At 48.1% G+C, this 7746-nt stretch overlaps 1 long non-coding RNA gene across 1 annotated transcript; it reads right to left on the bottom strand.

Moving 5' to 3' along the window:
- Nucleotides 1-3681: 3681 nt before the first annotated feature.
- LOC125555905 (uncharacterized) lies at nucleotides 3682-6811 on the bottom strand. Its single transcript, XR_015604570.1, has 2 exons — nucleotides 5936-6811; nucleotides 3682-5847 (listed from the first exon to the last, which is right to left on the bottom strand). It is a non-coding gene; the product is annotated as an uncharacterized LOC125555905 (long non-coding RNA).
- Nucleotides 6812-7746: the final 935 nt, after the last annotated feature.

The following is a 7746-nucleotide window of genomic DNA, read 5'->3' as shown; positions in this document are numbered from 1 at the left end:
GCAAACACTAAGCATTATATCTGTCTAGATGCACATAAGTACAACAAAGAACCAATCATGGAGTGGTATACCTTTTGATCGAACTCTTTACCATTGTCGTAGGGGCCCAATTGGCCTTTGGTTGGCATTGGCATCGTGTACCCTTTGCAATCTTGCATTCCAAACTTCTTCAGGCAATCTTTGAGGTATTTTTCTTGTGATATGAAGATGGCGTTTCTCTGCTGGCGAGCTTGAATACCAAGAAAGAATTTTAGCTCTCCCATCATGGACATCCGATATTGCTCTTGCATCATATGCCCAAACTCATCACTGTATCTCTTATCAGTGCATCCAAAGATAATGTCATCCACATAGATTTGGCATACAAACAGTTCTCCATCACATGTCTTCGTGAATAAAGTGGGATCTAGAGAACCAGGTTTGAAGCCTTTGCTCTTCAGGAATTCTTTGAGTGTGTCATACCAAGCACGAGGTGCTTGTTTGAGGCCATACAATGCCTTGTTTAGTTTGTAGACCATATCAGGATGCTTTGGATCTTCAAAACCAGGTGGTTGAGCTAAATACACTTCTTCTTCAATTTTTCCATTGAGGAAGGCACTCTTCACATCCATTTTATACAGAAGAATGTTGTTGTGGTTAGCATAGGCCAGTAGTATACGAATGGATTCAAGCCTAGCCAATTCCTTCCACTTGTGTGTAACCTCGGGCAACAAGAAGGGCCTTGTTTCTGATGACTTGACCATGTTCATCTTGCTTGTTGTGATAGATCCATCTGGTGCCAATAATATTGTGCTTGCGAGGATCTGGACGGTCGACTAGCTCCTAGACATTGTTCAGCTCAAATCGTTGAAGTTCTTCTTGCATAGTTTCAATCCATTTAGGTTCCATGAAGGCTTAATCAACTTTCTTGGGTTCAGATATAGAGACAAATGCAAAGTGCCCACAGAAATTTGCTAGTTGTGTTTCTCTTGATCGAGTGAGAGGACCAGGTGCATTGATACTATCGATGATCTTCTCAATCTGAACTTAATTGGCAACCCGAGGATGAACAGGGCGAAGACTTTGCTCTTGTTGATTTCTATTTTCATCTTCAGCATTATCTTCAGACTGAGCATTGTATTCACGTGTAGTGGGTGTTGGGACAACAATTTCTTCTTCTACCTATTCCTCAGTGGGTATGATTTCTCCAGTACCCATTAGCTTGATAGATTCACTAGGATAAGCTTCATCTAGCACATTTGGCAGGTGCTCTCTTTGCGAGCCGTTAGTCTCATCGAACCGCACATATACAGTTTCAACCACTTTATAGTGAAAGAGGTTGAAGACTCTGTAGGTAAGTGAATCCTTTCCGTAACTAAGCATAAATTCTTCATGTGCTTTTGGTGCAAATTTAGAAGTGTAATGTGGATCCTTGATCCAGCACCTGGCACCAAAGACTTTGAAATAGCTAATGTTTGGCTTCTTGCTAGTTAAGAGTTCATAGGATGTCTTCTTGAAGAACTTATGAATATAAACTCTGTTGATGATGTGGCAAGCAGTATCAATGGCTTTAGGCCAGAACTTTCTTGGAGTCTTGTACTCATCCAGCATCGTACGAGCCATCTCAATGAGGGTTCTATTCTTACACTCCACGATGCCATTCTGCTGAGGTGTGTACGGAGCAGAGAGCTCATGAGTGATGCCCGGTGTATCAAGATAAGTGTCGAAGCCAGTGTTCTTGAATTCCATGCCATTTTCACTCCTGATGTGCTTGATCTTGATGCCATAATTGGTCATGGCACGATTGGCGAAGCATCTGAAGGCATCCTGCACTTCAGTCTTATAGAGAATTATGTGCACCCAGGTGTATCTCGAATATTCATCAACAATGACGAAGCCATAGAGATGTGCAGTGGTAGTAAGGGTAGAGTAGTGAGTAGGGCCAAATAAGTCCATGTGTAGCAGCTCGAAGGGGAGTGATGTAGTCATGATTGTCTTCGGGGGATGCTTGGCCCTAGTCATCTTCCCGGCTTCACAAGCACCACATAGATGATCGTTGTTTAACTTTACACCCTCGATGCAAATTATATGCTTCTTCTTCACAAGAGTGTGAAAGTTCCTCATGCCCGCATGTCCTATCCTTCGATGCCAAAGCCAACACTCTGAAGCTTTTGCTAGAAGACATATGACAAGCTGTGGCCCTGCGGAGAAATCAACCATATTCAGATAACCTCTTCGATAACCTTCGAAGGCTAGAGATTTTTCAGTTTCCATAAGCACAAGGCAATGATATTTTCCAAATATCACAATCATGTGCAGATCACAAAGCATTGAGACAAACATTAAGTTGTATCTAAGCGATTAAACAAGCATCACTTTATCCATGTGTTGATCCTTCGAGATAGCAACTCTACCTAGGCCCAATACCTTGCTTTTACTAGTGTCAGCGAACGTGATGTGGCTTTTAGTAGATGGACGTAGGGTTGAATCCATGAGAAGACTTTGATCACCAGTCATGTGGTTAGTGCATCCACTGTCCACTATCCATTCAGTAGCTTTTGGAGTCATACCTATAGTGCAGTTAGCAGGATAGGCTTCACCAAGAGTATTGTGAAGCACAAATATATAACGAACAAGCATACTATCAAAGTTAAGATTTTTGTTTGGTAAGATAGGATGCCTGTCAAGAAACCCTGGGATGAAATACATAGTAAGACCATTTTGTCATTTTATCTTGCGACCCACAAGATGTTTTAGGTCCCCAGCATTATCTTCAGAAGTCTATGATTTCCGGCTAGAGACCTTTCCCTGCAAGAGAAGTTAATTCTTCTTAACCACCCACATTTTAAGGGGTGGCTTAGAAGCAATAAGTCTAAGTGCAGCATCTGAAAACTCTGGCTTTGGAGCCCTAGCAAATAGTTTTGCAGGAGGTGAATAGTACTCAAAAGAATATGCAAAAAATTTCTTTGATCTATGAACATAGCGGTTAGATGAAACACGCTCATATTCGTGAGTCTGATGATAATTTCCCTGCAAAACATTGGCGTTAGGGTGACCTTGTGAGATCCTCTATCTGTATGAAGCCTTTGGGCCATATGAAGCCTTTGGTCTGGGGTTTGTCTTCTTCCCTGGTGGTGTCATGATGACATTCACAGGAAGCTTCTCAAGACAACTTTTAGGCACCTAGATCTTCTTCAAACGTGGCCGATTCCTGCAGCTAGTACCAACAAACCTGGCAAACACTTCACCATTCTGATTCTTAAACAGCTTATAATTGGCGTCAAATGACTCATCAATGATAATGGGATTAGCACAAGTGAAGCCAGATAAGGTGGATGGGTCCACTGAAGGGCCCTTTGCAGCAACCCATGTGGTTTTGGCGTATTGCTCAGGCTTCCAGTAAGAACCATCAACATTCATTTTTCCTCTCGAAACCAAAACCCTCTTTCCTAGGGTTTCGGTTCAGAATCTGTTTCTTGAGAACATCACATAATGCGTAATGCCCTTTGAGGATTTTGTGCATACCAGTTTCAAGCAATGTCTTCAACCTAGCATTTTCATCAGCAATAGTAGTGGTATCCTCAGAAGAGGGGTTAGTTACCACATTAGCAGTGTGGCACCCCGGCTCAGAGAAACCGGAACGCCCCGTATTCCAGCCCAGACATCGAGGAGAAGTCTTCTGGAATATGGCACTGCTTAGCATAGAACAAATCAGCTCTTTATTACAATCTATATGGGTACAAGGGGGTTACATCGGCACAGCGAAACTACGCGTGCCACGGTTGCTCCATGCAAGCAGCAGAACAACACGAAGCAGCGGACAGACTACTGGTAGCGGAACAACGACGACGGTGGTGAACTCCGCTCTGCAGGGACTCTGGCTGGAAAGCTTATCCTAGCTCGCAAACAAGGGATCCACGGCAAACAAACAATCAAATCCGGCATGACCTGCAAACTGGCATGACACGCCAGGTCAGTACATTGAGTGTACTTGCAAGCTCACAACAACCAAAGCAATCAAGACAGACAATAGCATGGCAATTACCGGTTAACAAGGATTAACATGATATCATCTGAACAACATGGCATGAACAACATGATACCAAAAGCACAACATAAGCATGGCACGAACATATAAACATGATGTTACTAACATGCAACATGATAACACTATCATGCATCAAATTACTCTACTCGGGGTTACCTCGTAACCATCATCTGCATCACTTACCATCCTCGGACATCACACGATCATCTCAGGATCAAGTCGATATTGGTATAAACAATACCGTATTAATCAATACATGACCACAAGGAGCTTGACCTTTACCCGTGATTCTCGCATAACATCACAAATATCCACAACGCGGTATCCTCGATACCACGGTGATCCTCTCATGATCACATAAATATCAACCAACTTCTTTCATCATCGAACCGGGGTTGTTATTAATCATATTATTATTACTGTTGACCCATAGTGTGACCGACTACGAACTGGGCCCATATCCACAGGCGCGGCTATCGATAGATTTAATAAACACTCTCCAGAGGTTAGCACACTATACCCACACCACGGAACCCATGGCCTTGCACTCCCATTCGCGTGGACCAACGACATTCCGACAAAACCGATCTACTGCCATGACACTCTCCCGGACACTCCGGCCAACTCCCCTTTGGGCTAAGTCATGGGTGTCCCCGTGCCTACCAAAGGCACCAACGGCCACCGTCGTGGCAAAAACAATAAATGGTCCAAAACAGGGAGATGTGCACAGTGTACATAACCAAACTCGGGCTCACAAGGCTTATGCCGTCCTACCTGGCCAAGGTAGCGCCCGCGCATAACCTTCCCTCATTGGAGGCACCGGCGAGAGGCACAACAATAGACCCAGTTAGGACCCCCCATAAGGCAAGTGTGGTTGCACCGGTAAGCTCGATTTGGTGGCACCATGACTCAGCCAACAGTTGTTCAAGTTCATTATTATCCGGTTAAACTTGAATGCATATGCTGAGCCATGCTAAAAATAACATGATGCAACTATAATGCATGAACATGATATCAACATGAGCATGGGGGTGCATAATAATCAACGAGCATAACAATAACATTTAACCATTTATCTAGATGAGCATGGCATACTGACGAGCATGAAAATCACAACTAGAACACTACTCATATCATAACATGAACACTAGCATCAACAATAAGTACCATGCAATAACATAATGATAAAACTACCATGCAAGCATTTAACCCACTGGATGTAAAGGAACATGCATAACAACGGTACTCGGTAACCGATGTTAGTCATGCACCAAAGAACATGACCAACCCAACATGTACTACTATCAAGCATGACCAATATAAAAGTAATACTATCAGGTAGAACATGATAACAGAGTGCAAGAAAACATATCATGACGGTAACCAGCGGTCCATAAGCATAACCGAAATAACGACAACCATATCAAAACAAATAGACATTTATTAAATATTCAAGTTGAAAACCATGGCTACTGCATGGCCATCATGCAAATGGGTGTTGTGGCTTGCCTGGGGTGAAGAAGGCTCCGGGAAGATGTGCGGTGAAGTCGCGGAAAGAATCACCGGAAAGGGTTCTCTCTCGAAGGGGGCTGATTAGGGGCAAGGGAAAAATGGTCATTTCCAGTATGTCAAACCATAGTGAAAATGATGGAAACGGAACAGACTTGACGAGACGAAGAAGTGAGCGCTGGAATCAACTCAATCGGGATCTTGGTTGAAAAAATACGACAGTTCGTTCCTTAGCAGAAAAACAAATAAAAGAATATGCTTTTCTGTTGCTAACGGGTGAACGTTCACAAACTAGAGGATTTGGCCGGTGGCTGAAAAGGAGAAAATGCATTCTCAGGAATACGCCTTCAGAGAGGAGTAAGCGTAGAGTAGACTGAAGAAGCATAAAAGTATGCTTACACAACGAGAAAGTGCGTTTTCTGAAAGCCGTGTCCACTTATCCCAGTCAGCAGTGGCGGGGCCGGCTCCTGGGAGGCTGACTGGTGGGGTCACGTGAGGTGGGGCTCGCCTGGCCCGGCCTTCGTCTTCATGCTCGCGCCCGCCCGCGATGTAGTGGACGGCCGCGCGTGCCGGCAGCGACCCCCGGTGGCACGGGCCATCTCAGGCGAGGATCCGGGCATCGTTGGACTCAGGGAGATGGGCCGCTCCCGCCTGGAGGGCTCGTTCCCGCCGGGAAGCAATGGAGGGAGCAAAGCTCCGACTCCCACGGCGGACGCCGGCGGTCGAAGATGGACAAGGGGCTCGGGTGCTTCGGCGGTCGAGGAAAGAAGCTGGGAGAGTCCGCCGGAGTATAGTGGAGCTCATGGAGGTGGACGGTGTGAGAGGGGAGCGCTGGCTTGAGCGAATTTAGGAGGGGGATGCCAGCGACCGTGGCGGAGGGCTAGGAGTGTCCCCGAGCTCGGGCGAGTGGTTAGGCGGGGTCCTGGGAGCAAGGTGGAGCTGATGACGTGCTCGGGAGCCGTGGGGAGGGGCTATATATAGTCGTGCAAGGCGGTTGGGTGAGCACGGCCGCGTTACACGTCACCGGAGCCGTGGACGCGTGGGCACACGAGCTTGCTCGACGGTAGGTGACGTAGGGGAGCAGAGGGCCTGCAGTACGGGGCACAAGAGGTCGAGGGGCACGGGGGAGAAGAAACAAAGGAGGAAGAAGACGAATGCCCACGGGCACGCACTGTTCGGCGACGGGGACGGCTCGCCCGAGAAGAAAACGGAGGGGGCAAGGGCTCTAGAGGGACAGCGATGGCACGGGGAAGGCGCTAGACATGGCCAGGCAATGAGGGGACGAGTGCACAGACGAGGAGAAGCGGCCGAACGCCATAAATACGCTGTCGGCTACAGCTCAACCGTGGGCGCGCGGCGACGAGCGCCAACGAGGAGGCTTCGGGAGGGGGAGAGAGGTCCAGGGGGATGGTGATGACGCGGGAAACATGCTGGATAGGTTCACGCGCGCGAAGATGACGAGAGGAGGAGGTGCCCGAAGCAAACGACGCTTAGCTCGCGTCTATGGTATACCTGGCCAAACGGGCTGGTCTTGTCGGCCCGACACGATGGCCCGCGTACCAGGCCCGTCACGAACCGACATGGCATGTGACTTAGTGGGTCGTGCCTGGCACGTGGCCTGGCTAGGGCCGTGCCTAGGCTGCCTTGCCTGGCACGCGTGCCAGCCTGGCACGGCACGACTAGCGAGCGGGGACAAGCGCCTCGTACGATCGACATGCAAGACTAACGAACGAGGGATTTTGTCTAAAAAAGGACTAGCGAGCGGTGGGAGGAGCGCCTTGTATGATCAATCGATTAAAAAAATCATGCGCTAATGCCCTACTGCTACGAGACAACGAGCATCCTCATCCGTGCGCGAACGACGCTGCTGCGATCGTGCCTCCTCGCGTGCCCAATCAGGCCAGGTGCACCTACTCAGGCCGTGCCTGGGCCTGAGAGGCCAGCACGCGTGCCAGCCCGGCACGGCCCGAGTACTTACTGTGCCTGGCCGGGCCATGCCGTGCCCAGCCCATTTAACCCAGGTCGGGTCGTGCCATGCCGGGCCGGCCCATTTGGCCAGGTTTGGTCCATGGCGTGCCAAGGCGGTGGTCACCGGGTGAGCTGGCGCAAGAGGTTGCACCCGAGTCAGCCGACCATGTCCGCACGATAGGTCACATCAAGGAGAAAGCCAAGAGGGAAAGAAATGAGCACATGGGCTTAATTGGTGAATA

Source organism: Triticum urartu, chromosome 5A, assembly GCF_056163025.1.
Source record: "Triticum urartu cultivar PI428250 chromosome 5A, HENAU_Tu73, whole genome shotgun sequence".
Taxonomy (NCBI): Eukaryota; Viridiplantae; Streptophyta; class Magnoliopsida; order Poales; family Poaceae; genus Triticum; species Triticum urartu.
The sequence above is the reverse complement of the archived record's forward strand: the minus strand, read 5'-3'. Positions and strand labels throughout refer to the sequence as shown.